This window comes from Tenrec ecaudatus, chromosome 15 (genome assembly GCF_050624435.1).
Source record: "Tenrec ecaudatus isolate mTenEca1 chromosome 15, mTenEca1.hap1, whole genome shotgun sequence".
NCBI lineage: Eukaryota > Metazoa > Chordata > Mammalia > Afrosoricida > Tenrecidae > Tenrec > Tenrec ecaudatus.
Genome location: NC_134544.1, coordinates 88,716,895 through 88,730,839, shown reverse-complemented (window position 1 = coordinate 88,730,839; position 13,945 = coordinate 88,716,895).

Below are 13,945 nucleotides of genomic sequence, written 5' to 3'. Positions count from 1 at the left end.
TTACCCTGAGGCACCCTCGGGATTACCCCCAGGGAGTTTAACAATGTAACACAATCACAAACACAATGGCTATGTATTTCAATAAAGAAAAGGGAATGCAAAACAACTGCTGATAAATTTCAGCAAGGTGGCAGGGCAAGCAAGGTCCCAGGAAGTCACTCCTCACACAAAAGACCCTTGAGCCCAGGGAAGTGAGCACAATAAAGACAGGACTTTTGGAAGGTGCCTACGGATAAGAGCATGGCCAAGTCCAAAAAAAGCCATCTGTTTTTTACTCCTTTTATTGGACGCTCACACAACCCTTAACAAATTCCATACACGCATCTATTCTTCCATCCATCCATCCATCCATCCATCCATCCATCCATCCATCCATCCATTCACCAACCCATTGTATCAAGCACATATGTATATGTGTTGCCATCCTCATTCTCAAAACTTTTGCGTTCTGCTTGAGCCCTTGGTATCAGGTCCTCATTCCCCCCCTCCTTCCCCACTGCCCCTTCCTCATGAACCCTTGATAATTTAAAATTATTAGTACTTTTACATGTCTTACTCTATCTGATGTCTCACTTTCCCCTCTTTTCTGTAGTCTATCTCCCCAGGGATGGAGTTATATGTAGAACCTTGTAAATAAGTTCCCATTTCCATCCCACCCTCCTTCCACTCTCCCGGTATCACCACTGGTCCTGAAGGGACCATCTCTCCTGGATTCCCGGAAAGCCATCTGAAAGGAGATTCATCCAAGAATGGTGATTTCATCTATGTTTAAAAATTGACACACATGTGGTTCTGGAGTACTTTTAAAACTGATTATAGGGAATAGGAGTTTATGAGTTCGGCTCTTCCATATCAAAAGGTTGGCAAAGAGACACAGAAAAGAAAGTTGTGATTTCATGATTTGTGTGTCAAGTCAAGTATAGGCACGATTAGAAAATCATCATCATCATCATCACCACCACCACCACCATCATCATCGGTCACAGGTACAGGAAAGAAGAAAATATTCTAGAATCAAAACGGGTGAAAATAAATGGCTGTATGAATGGTATGACATCAGGCTGAAGTGCAAGTTTAAACGTTTCAAAAAAGCAACACAAAACAACAAAAAAAAAGAACCCATCTGATCTTTCCCCCCACCCACAACAAACAAACAAACCAAAAGTTTGTATAAAAATTGCATTGCATTGCAATGTGGGAGGGTGGATGTTAGGTAGAATAGGGAGAACCCAGTGGCATAGTCCTCAGTGGCTTTCGTGTGTGCTGTGCCTGCCATGATTGGAAATCAATCATCACTCCTCGTACACACACACACACACACACACACACACACACACACGGTGGTCATGCCTCCTCTCCTGACTGCTTGGATCAGTCAGAGGTTCCTGGAGCCACCTTGTAAGCCCTTGTGCGTATGCACCCTCAGGGGATGTGGCACGTATATATTTGGTCTAAAACTCCTCCTCTGCTAAAGTGAGTGTTTTTGATGCCATAGACAAAAAAATTCCTTGAAAATTTTTCAAAATGTCAGTAAAAGGGCATGCAGGGCACTGGAGATTTATCTAGGGAGAAGTCTGAGGTTTTATGCTTTGATACAATGTAATCCCCACAAGTTACACTGTATAAGTGTTTGTGGGCGTGTGCGCGCGCCTGTTTGTGTGTGTGCGTGTCCTTTAGATTTGCAGTTTTTAATTTCCTGCCCAGTTCCGCCCCTGTGTGGTGACACTGCAGGCAGAGAACACCACTGGACTAGAGAGCAGTTAAGATGCTTCTAGGCAGTGCAACTCCAAGTTTGCCTCGGGATTACAGATTTTGTCAGTTAACATTTACCCCGAGCTACATCGGGATTACAGCCAGCGAGCTTAATCAAATAACTCAATCAGGAACATGATGGCAATGTGTTTCAGAAAAGAAATGAAAAGAAAAGAAAAAGGAAAAATTGCTGATTAGATTCTGCAAGGTGACTGCGCAGGCAGGTCTGAGGAAGTCAGTCCTCACACAAAAGTCCGTTGGCTCTGGGGAGTGAGCAGAAAAGGACAAGACACCTGGAAGACCTCCGGTAGATAAGAGCACATCCAAGTCGAAAGGAAAGCCGTCTAAAATTTTAAAAAATCATTTTATTGGAGGCTCACACAACTCTTATCAAAATCCATTCATCTATCCATCTATGCCAAGCACATTTGTACATGTGTTGCCATCACCATTCTCAAAACATTTGCTTTCTGCTTGATCCCTTAGTATCAGGTCCTCACTTTCCCCTCACTCCCTCCACAGCTCTCCTAATGAACCCTTGAAAATTTAAAATTATTAATATTTGGTCATATTTTACATTGTCCGATGTCACCCTTCACCAAGTTTTCTGTAGTCCATCCCCCCAGGGAGGAGGTTATATGTAGATCCTTGTAGATAGGCTCCCCCTTTCCATTCCTCCGTCACTCTGCCCTCTGGGCATCAGCACTGGTCCTGAAGGGATCATCTCTCCTGGATTCCCGGAAACCATCTGCAAGGAGATTCATCTGAGAATGGTGATTTCCTCTGTCCAGAAAAATAGCCTACGACTGACTCTCAAGTACTTTAAAAACTGTTTTTAGGGAGTGGGGAGTTATGAGATCAGCTCTTCTGTCTGAAGACATTGCCAAAGAGACAGAGCGTTGCGATTGCACAGTTTTTTGTGTGTCATGTCTAGCATTGCCACGATTAGAAATTCATCATCATCATCATCAACCTCAGCTCCAGGGAAGAAGAAACTATTCTAGAATCATAAAGGATGAAAATAAATGGCGGTATGAAGGATATGACAAGCAGCTAAAGTGAAAGTTTAAATGGTCAACAAAGCAAAACAAAACAAAAGTTAAAAAGACAAAAACTTGATTTTCTCCGCCACCCTCAACAAACAAAAAATTCAAAAAGTTTGTGTAAGAATTGGATTGCTTTGTGGGGTGGATAGGTGATGGCTGGGTGTTAGGTAGGGTAGGGAGAATCCAGGTGACAAAGTCCGCAGTGGCTTCCCTGGGTGGTGTGCCTGCCTTAAATGGAAATCGATCATCACTCCTCAAGGAAAATCTATCACACGCACACAAACACACACAGGGTGGTCATGTGTGTTCTCATGACTCCTTGGGTGGGTCAGTGATTCCTGTAGCCACCTTGTAACCACTTCTCCATATGCACCCCGCCTCACTTTTTGTTCTGATCACAGTGGTCACACCCATTAGCGCTTGTCTGCTCCTACCAGCACCTGCGGTCACTCCAGTGGAAACCTGCTGCTGCCAGTCGCTATCAGTTGATGGCAATTCTGCCCCATTGCTCTCTCTCCACTGATCGATTGATTCCCATGTGAGTGGCCTAACTATTGACTGAGAATTCTTCAACAAACAGGCAGACAAACAGGCAGGCACAGGCAGACTGACACACGGACAACAGATCCTTGGGAAGAGCTGTACCCGCTGAAAGAGCCACACCACAATCAATCAAAAGAGCTTTTAGTGAAATCCAGTGGGTGAATGGGTGAACTGTAAGAGTCAGTGGGTTCTGAGAGCACAGCAGAACACACTCAGCTTATTAGATTGCAAACCACCAGTATGGAAGGATGACCAATCATGGACCCATGCAATTCCTCGAAGTGGGATCTTTAGGGGGGAATTCCCAATGTCTTCAGGCTTCAGGCTGAGGTGTTTCTAGCCACCGATTATTTCAAAACTGGGCCTTGGGTGTGTGAATGTTTGACCACTGTGGGGGAATTGGCACACATTTATCTGGGCTAAAACTCCCTCTGTGCTAAAGTGAGACTTTTTTTGAAGCCATGTGCAAAAAGTTTCCAAGGAAAATTGTTTTCCAAATGACAGTAAAGGACAGGCAAGGCACTGGGGACTAATCTAGGGATAAATCTGAGGTGATTTGCTTTGATACAATATAATCCTCCCAGGTTACACTCTATCACTGTTTGTGTGTGTGCATGTGCTTTTTAGACATGCGATTTTGAATTTCCCACCCAGTTTGGCTCGCATTTGGTGACAATGAAGGCTGAGAACAATGCTGGACCCAGGAGCAAAGAACAGACTTCTCTGCAGTGCAACCCTAAAAGTGTCCCAAGATTATTGCTTCTAACAGTTAACATTTACCACAAGCGAGCTACGGGATAACCGCCAGGGAACATAACCATATAACTCAATCATGGAAATGATGGCAATGGGTTTCAAAATGGAAAGGAAAAGGAAAAAAAAAACTCTCATCAGATACAGCAAGGTGGCAGGGCTAGCAAAATCCAAGGAAGTCAGTCCTCACATTAAAAGGTCCTTCAGCCCTGGGAAGTGAGCAGAAAAGGACAGGACACCTGGAAGACCTCCAGAAGATAAGAGAACATCCAAGTCTAAAGGAAAGCCTTTTTTAAATATATATATATATATATTATTGGAAGTTTGTACAACTCTTATCAAAATCCTTCAATCCATCAGATGTGTCAAGTACATCTGTACCAGTGTTGCCATCATCATTCTCCAAAATATTTGCTCTCTGCTTGAGCCCTTGCTATCAGCTCCTCATTTTCCCACTCCCTCCCCGCTCCCCCTACCTCATGAACCTTTAATATTTAAGAATTATTAGTATTTTGTTATAACTTACACTGTCCAATGTCTGCTTTCACCCTCGCTTTTTCCTCCATCCCCCCAGAAAGGAGAGTATATGTAGATACTTGTAAATTGGTTCCTGTTTTCCACCTCACCTTCCCTCTCCCCTTCTGGTATCCTCACTGGTCCTGAAGGAAATATCTCTCTTGCATTCCAGGAAATCCATCTGAAAGGAGATTCACTTGAGAATGATGATTTCTTCTGTGTGTAAAAATAGAAACACATCTGGCTCTCCAGTACTTTTGAAACTGTATTTAGGGAGTAGGGAGTTATGAGATCGGCTCTGCCATCTCAAAAGTTTGTGAAAGAGACACAGAAGAGAACGTTTTGATTGCAGAATGTTCTGTTGTGTCTAGTCTAGTATTACCACGATTGGAAAATCATCATCATCATCATCACCACCTTCATCATCAATCACAGTTAAAGGGAAGAAAACAATGTTCTACAATTTAAAAGGATGACAATAGGATTGCGGTATTGATGGTACGACATGCGGCTGAAGTGCAACTTTAAACGGTTTAAAAATATACAAACAAGCAAAACACCTGATCTTTTTCCCCATCCCCAACAAACAAACCAACCCCAAAATGTGTGTAAGAATCTGAGTTTTTGTTGGGGAGGCAAGAGATGGGTGGGGGGGTCGGTGTTAGGCAGGACAGGGAGAACTCACGTGGTATAATCCACAGTGGCATGGCTGGGTGGTGTGCCTGTCCTCAATGGAAATCAATATCACTCTTCTAGCAAGGGCTATCACACACACAAACAGACACACACACACACACACACACACGGTGTGCATGGGTCAGTCAGATTCCTAGAGCCACATTGTAAGCTCTTTAGCATACACGCCCCATCTCTCTATGTGTTCCAATCACGGTGGTCTGACCCCTGCCTCCTATTCTGGTCCCATTCATAACTGTGGTTTCTGGAGGGGAAACCCATCGCAGTCAGTCACGATTGGTTTTGTGGCAATTCTGTCTCTCTGTTCTCAACTCGACCGATTAATTGATTCCCATTTGAGTGGCCAAGCTAGTGACTGAGAATCTTCAACAGACATGCCGACAGACAAGCAGATAGGCAGATAGACAGATGGACAGATCCTTGGGAAGAGTTTATCCAGTTGATTTCAAAGACAGTCCAATGAGCCACAACACAATAAATCCAATGAGCTTTTAGTGAAAGCCAGTGGGTGAATGGGCAACACAGAGGAGTCAGTGGGTCGCGAGAGCACAGCAGAATACACTCAGCTTATTGGGCATCAAACCACCAGCAGGGAAGGAGGATCAATCCTTAACACACCCAGTACCTCCAAGTGAGAATGTTTTGGGGGAATTCCCAATGTTTGCAGTCCTCAGGCTGAGGTGTTCCTAGCTACTGTTTAGTTCATACTTGGTCAACGTGTTTGTGAGAGTGAGGGCATGGAGGGGATGTGGTTGTAGTAGGCCATAAGGTGGCCCAGGTGTTTCTTGGTGTGCGACTAGTCCCCTGTGCCTCTGTTTACCTTGTAACTAAAAGCATTGTGAGATACCTAATTCCTTTCTGACCTGGCAGCTAAAAGCAGTGTGAGATAACTCAGTTATTTACGACCTCTTAAGATCCTTTTGAACCTTGCATGTCCTTGCGCTTATCCTTGAATATAGTGCTCTTATTATACAAATGTTTAGAAAGCGTGACTCGCTAAGTAACATTTGCATAGATTAGAGGTTAGGCATGTTTTTTAAAGCAAGTTCTGTGATGTTTGTTTTGTAACCATTCCCTTGTAAGAAGAGTGTAAAAACCAAGCTCTGAACATATTTTAGTCCATCAGACTGTTGTCCTCCCAATCCCATGCTTTGTATATGGCTCTATCTTTTTTTTCTTTCACCCACACGCCTCATTTCAGACGCAGCTTGATGGGGGATAAGCTGGACTAATCACCCGCACTTTTGGCGCCCAACATGGGAGCTTTGAAAACTGAGGACCCCGTGACAGACAGGCCGTGAAAGTTTACAGTGAAAATTAAGGGCAAGTGGTGAAACGTTGGGAGTAACAAATAATGGGACACACTTCTAGTAAATGTATGTATGTAAATATGCTTCAAAATATGTTAAGAGCGAGAGGAGCAAAAGGAACCTACTAAAGATTAGAAGAGTTTTTAGATTTTGTGGTTAATGTATGACACCTTCTGCTGCTGACTTGAAAGTTCAGGGAAGCACGTGCAGGGCCCTGATCTGCTTCAGCTTAGACCACATTATGGTGTAATACTGAGAGCCTCGTGCATTGGAGCAAACATTGTGGGAAACAGTGAGGGAAGATGGACCCCTCGGGTTGGAGGACACTCAGAATGGGACTGATGCCGCAGTCCAGCTGCAGCAATGTCCACGGATGCCTCAAGGTGGGTCACAGCGTTGGCGAATGAGAGACAGAAACCACACGACTCAAAGGTTGCGGGTGACACTTCCAATTTTATTCATGCAAAGCTTCAAATTATAGATGCTTTTCCTTTGCTTAAATCTTACGGCTTGATGTCATACATCAGGAAATTCTCAAGACCATGACAAGTTACATAATCACATTTCTTTACTCTCCATCAGATGCACATCAGAATTCCTGTTTAAAAATTAGCACATCTTGAAAGGAAAACCGTCCCAAACACAAGTGTGAAAAACATAAACCTTCTAACCATAAGTGAGCACACTTTATCACACTAGGGCATATTGTTCGAACTATGAAATCAATAAAGCATTCATGCATTTCATTACCAAACACCAAAATCACTTGACAGACATTGGCTGTCCTTTCTGTTCCTTCTTAAATTGTTCCTCTGGGCTTTCATTTATTGTTTTCTTTTCCACTAAGTTCCCATAAATCAAACTCCCAATGGTCTTTCTGAACCAAGACATGAGTTGCCTCAAAATAGATAGCTTTGCATCAGTGGACGTCAAGTTGCCTCACAATAGGTAGCATTCCTTCAGTGGACTCCAACCACCACGGGGGCTTCAGCTCCTTGCAATGAAGATCAGGGCGTCTTGCAAGCAAGTGTAGGGCCCGTGGGCAACTGACATCTCGTGAGCAATTCCAATCATTTCTCACTTGGGGAGGGTCCTTGGGAACTTTCGTCAGCCTGAGTGTCCTGCTGACTAGCTGGACTTGTTGTCTCATTCCGCTGTTGCTTCTCAGTTTGTAGTATCAGCACGTCCATCCGAACATAGGTTTTGGCTGTGTTTTGGTAAACCACCTCAGCCAGTGTGTCCCTGGGTCAGGCCCTGCCGGTGCATGATGCAACTATCCTTTTCGGGCACGTATGTGCGCGCAAGCACACACCCAGCGCCACACACAGGCACGCACACTCACACGGTCACGTTGTGCGCTTCGGAAAGGCGCAGTCCCCCGGGTTTTTAAATATTACTTCGAAACATAAACAGTTTTAATTTAAAAATAAAAGGGATACATTTTTAAATAAAAGGGATATCTTTGAGAAATGAAACCAGAAACCAGAACTATGCAGAAGGAGGAGGAGGTGAATGCTCTATGGCGCTCGCAAACACGTGCCTCATCCCTATTGGCTGTGCTCATTCCTGTCGCCAATCACATCTTGTATATCGAATCAGGTGCTCGAAGGGAAAGCTATGTAAGAGCGGCGGCTGGCACTCTCCTCCGAAGAGCTCAAGTTCCGCTGGCCTGTCGGAGCCCACAGCCCTCTCTTCTCCCCCAGAACTGCTCCTCCATCCGCAGCATGGCGTCGAAAGGCCCTCCTGCCCGTTCTCAGCGTACCCAAGACCGAAGAAAGAGGACTGTCTGGACCGCTTCTCAATCTGACATCTTAGAAGCCTCATTTGCTCGAGACCCGTATCCAGGCTTCACGGCCAGAGAAGAACTTGCCAGAGCCTTCGACGTGGCCGAGGACAGAATCTTCCTGTGGTTCAAAAATCGCAGAAGTCGACAGCTCAAGAGGAGTCGACTGAGCTCCGTGCCGCCTCGCACCACTTCTGCAGCCAAAGCGCCGAAGGCAGACAGACGCAAGAGGACTGTCATCAGCAAAGATCAAAGAGCCCACCTGGTGCAAGCATTCCAGAAGCAGCCATTCCCTGGCGTGAAAGACAGGCAAGAGCTGGCACGCCACACAGGCCTTCCGGAAGCGCGGATTGACACGTGGTTCCAGAACAGAAGGGCCCGACACCCACCGCACACCAGGGTGCGGCTGGATCACCGCGGGCTCCAGCGATGCAGCTCCAGCCCGGTCTTCCCATGTCCGCTTCTGCAGCCACTGGAGCAAAGCACACCCCTAGATGCCCAGAGACCGCCCTCCCTGGGCTTCGGGGGCGGCGGCCGAGGTGATGGAGACAGCAATCCGTTAGCTTGCGTCATGGGAGGCCAAGCCTCTGTGGGCCCGGTGCCCCATCAGGGGCAAATGCCACAGGAGTTCACCCAGGGGGCAAGGCCTCCGGAGACAAGGACACACTACTTGGACCTTTCCAGCTGCGGAAACCAAGGTCCCAAACAACACGACATTCTTTCGGACGCCGCGCAGTGGAAAGACACTTCGTTGTGGGAGCATCCAAACCTGTTCTGGCAGAGCCCGGCTCCTGCACACACACCAGCCCCAGTGGGATGGGGGCCTGGCCTGGCCCTGAGCGTGAGTGCCCAGCGGCAGCTGACTGGGGAGACACACCTGCACAACCAGCAGGCCACACTGCTGCAGGAAAACTCTCCACTGCTTGCCCAAGCCTCTCCACAAGGCACCAGCTTCTTGGACCAACTCCTCGACGACCTGGAAATTCAGCAGAATGCCCAGCCATTGGTGAATCAGCAGGAAGCAGGCCTGCAATGGGAGCCACCACTGCAATTCCCCATCAGCGAGGAGCTCTATCAGGAGTACCTAAGAGACTTGTAAAACGCCCCGAAGGCCCGGAAGACTCACTAAAACCCTCTGAAAAGCACCAATCATACCTTATACGCTTAAAAAAAATTAAAGAAAACACGAAACGTATTTAAAACCACCTTTAATGCCCCACAACCAGGAAAATAATAAACACACTGAAATCAGTAAGAAACAACAGCAACACAATGATACCCTAAAAAAGGCACCTGAAGGAGTAGATATCTATGTATATTTATATATTATATAAGTGATTCTATGTAAACGATTAATGTATAATACGTTTATAATTTATACATCATAGATCATTTATACATAGAGTACATACAAAATCTGAAACCCCCCCAAAACCATTCATAAACCGTGGAATACATTTGCAAAGACCCAAAGGGACCAAAGAAGCCCTTTAGGACCCCTTGGAGATCATTTGTAATTTCCTCCCCCCAAGAGAGTAAAACCCTACATAGACTTGGTCAGGTGTCCACTGAGCTTCTTCATGTCCCCGGCCCCACCAATTGAGGTCATCGAGCTGCAAGCTGATTAACAGGCTAAAGGCCATCCCTTCACTCTCAAGAGCCTCAAGTTCAGAGAACATCATGTATCTCTTGCTGCACACGTGTGACAGGAAAGCCCACCCCTAGAGTCCAGATGACAACCTAAGCTTGGTCTCTGAGCTGGCTTGACCTTAGCTGTCTTTGAATTCTTGTACAGGGCTTAATCTATGTGCCTGATGGAAAGGGTGTGGAGCCTACTTAGGGTGGGGCAGGAAGCAGGTCTGAATGCTTTTGATAGCTGACCACACTCAGGCATGTAGTCATCAAGCAGTTGCCCTGGGAGTTCATGTAGTAGCGTAGCAACCTTGTGCTGTGAAGTGCCTTAAGACTGGCATTGTTATGGTGTGTGGAGGTGGTGGTGTGGTGGTGTGGTGGTGGAGGAGGAGGGGACATGGTGGGGAGCGACATTGACTTCGTAGACGTGACTGGGATGCACCTCCAAACCAGGAAAGTGAAGGTACCCTCCAGGGAAGCCCCACCCTCTCAGACTACTTAACAGATGAACATTGACAGTTGGTTCACACACATGGTCTTGTAGGTTGTGTTTCACACACTCTGGGGACTGTGAAAACCCCAGATCTATGCTTGAGTCTCCGTGTGAATGAATGGATTCCATTTGAGCGTCCATTCGGAGCACTGCGTGGACGGTGGAAGACCAACATGCACTTTTCAGTGGATTTGCCTCTGTGGCTCTGACGACTGGATAAGGGGGTAGATTGGCAAAGGTCTAAGCCTTTGCCCAGCTAGATGGCAGTCACTCTCTCTCGGGTTCTCTCTCTTCTCTCCCACACACCCACACCCACATCCACACACACAAACAGAGGGTCATGCATTATCTCCTGACTGCTTGGGTCAGTCCGAATTTCCTGGAGACACCTTGGAAGCTCTTCTGCGCATGAATCCCATCTCTCTATGTGTTCCATTTACAGTGGTCAGACCCGTGCCCGCTTCTCTGATCCCACCCGCAACTGTGATCTCTTGAGTGGAAACCTGCCTCCGCCAGTCACGATCAGTTTGGTGGCAATTCTCTGACTTTGCTGTCTCTCCGCCGATCCATTGATTTCCATTTGACTGGCCTAGCTAGTGACTGAGAATTCTTCAACATGCATGCAGACAGACACCTCCTTCGGAAGAGTTGTACGTGGTTGGTTTCACAGACAGTTCAAAGAGCCACACCGCAATCAATCAAGTGAGATTTTAGTGAAAGCCATTGGGTGAATGGGTGAACTGGAAGAGTCAGTGGGTCACAAGAGCACAGTAGAACACACTCAGCTTATTAGGCGTCAAACGGCTAGCAGGAAAGGATCATCAATCCTTGACATGAGCAGTTCCTCCAAGTGGGAACATTCTGGGGGAATTCCCACTGTGTGCAGTCCTCAGGATGAAGTGTTCCAAGCCAATGTTTATTTCAAAACAGGTTGGGGTGTGTGTAGGGGGGGTGGTTGTGCACGCGGCAGGGGATGTGCTGCACATTTATCTGGTTTAAAACTCCGTTTGTGCTAAAGTGAGGATTTTTGGATGCCATGGGCAAAAAGTTTCTAGGCAAAAACTTTGCCAAATAACAGTAAAAGGTAAGGAAGAGCCCTGGAGACTGATCTAGGGCAAGTCATTGGTGATTTGTTTTGAAATAATGTAATCCTCACAGGTTACCCTCATCAATGTAAGTGTGTGTGTGTGTGTGTGTGTGTGTGCGTCCGTGTGTGTGTGTGTGTGTGTGTTTGGACATCCCACCCAATTCTGCTTCCCTGCAGCAACACTGCAAGGAGAGAAAACCGCTGGACCAGGGAGCAGTTAAGTAATCCCGAGTGTGGGCCCGGATTACTGCTTCTGACAGTTAACATTTACCCTGAGGCACCCTCGGGATTACCCCCAGGGAGTTTAACAATGTAACACAATCACAAACACAATGGCTATGTATTTCAATAAAGAAAAGGGAATGCAAAACAACTGCTGATAAATTTCAGCAAGGTGGCAGGGCAAGCAAGGTCCCAGGAAGTCACTCCTCACACAAAAGACCCTTGAGCCCAGGGAAGTGAGCACAATAAAGACAGGACTTTTGGAAGGTGCCTACGGATAAGAGCATGGCCAAGTCCAAAAAAAGCCATCTGTTTTTTACTCCTTTTATTGGACGCTCACACAACCCTTAACAAATTCCATACACGCATCTATTCTTCCATCCATCCATCCATCCATCCATCCATCCATCCATCCATCCATCCATTCACCAACCCATTGTATCAAGCACATATGTATATGTGTTGCCATCCTCATTCTCAAAACTTTTGCGTTCTGCTTGAGCCCTTGGTATCAGGTCCTCATTCCCCCCCTCCTTCCCCACTGCCCCTTCCTCATGAACCCTTGATAATTTAAAATTATTAGTACTTTTACATGTCTTACTCTATCTGATGTCTCACTTTCCCCTCTTTTCTGTAGTCTATCTCCCCAGGGATGGAGTTATATGTAGAACCTTGTAAATAAGTTCCCATTTCCATCCCACCCTCCTTCCACTCTCCCGGTATCACCACTGGTCCTGAAGGGACCATCTCTCCTGGATTCCCGGAAAGCCATCTGAAAGGAGATTCATCCAAGAATGGTGATTTCATCTATGTTTAAAAATTGACACACATGTGGCTCTGGAGTACTTTTAAAACTGATTATAGGGAATAGGAGTTTATGAGTTCGGCTCTTCCATATCAAAAGGTTGGCAAAGAGACACAGAAAAGAAAGTTGTGATTTCATGATTTGTGTGTCAAGTCAAGTATAGGCACGATTAGAAAATCATCATCATCATCATCACCACCACCACCACCATCATCATCGGTCACAGGTACAGGAAAGAAGAAAATATTCTAGAATCAAAACGGGTGAAAATAAATGGCTGTATGAATGGTATGACATCAGGCTGAAGTGCAAGTTTAAACGTTTCAAAAAAGCAACACAAAACAACAAAAAAAAAGAACCCATCTGATCTTTCCCCCCACCCACAACAAACAAACAAACCAAAAGTTTGTATAAAAATTGCATTGCATTGCAATGTGGGAGGGTGGATGTTAGGTAGAATAGGGAGAACCCAGTGGCATAGTCCTCAGTGGCTTTCGTGTGTGCTGTGCCTGCCATGATTGGAAATCAATCATCACTCCTCGTACACACACACACACACACACACACACACGGTGGTCATGCCTCCTCTCCTGACTGCTTGGATCAGTCAGAGGTTCCTGGAGCCACCTTGTAAGCCCTTCTGCGTATGCACCCTCAGGGGATGTGGCACGTATATATTTGGTCTAAAACTCCTCCTCTGCTAAAGTGAGTGTTTTTGATGCCATAGACAAAAAAATTCCTTGAAAATTTTTCAAAATGTCAGTAAAAGGGCATGCAGGGCACTGGAGATTTATCTAGGGAGAAGTCTGAGGTTTTATGCTTTGATACAATGTAATCCCCACAAGTTACACTGTATAAGTGTTTGTGGGCGTGTGCGCGCGCCTGTTTGTGTGTGTGCGTGTCCTTTAGATTTGCAGTTTTTAATTTCCTGCCCAGTTCCGCCCCTGTGTGGTGACACTGCAGGCAGAGAACACCACTGGACTAGAGAGCAGTTAAGATGCTTCTAGGCAGTGCAACTCCAAGTTTGCCTCGGGATTACAGATTTTGTCAGTTAACATTTACCCCGAGCTACATCGGGATTACCGCCAGCGAGCTTAATCAAATAACTCAATCAGGAACATGATGGCAATGTGTTTCAGAAAAGAAATGAAAAGAAAAGAAAAAGGAAAAATTGCTGATTAGATTCTGCAAGGTGACTGCGCAGGCAGGTCTGAGGAAGTCAGTCCTCACACAAAAGTCCGTTGGCTCTGGGGAGTGAGCAGAAAAGGACAAGACACCTGGAAGACCTCCGGTAGATAAGAGCACAT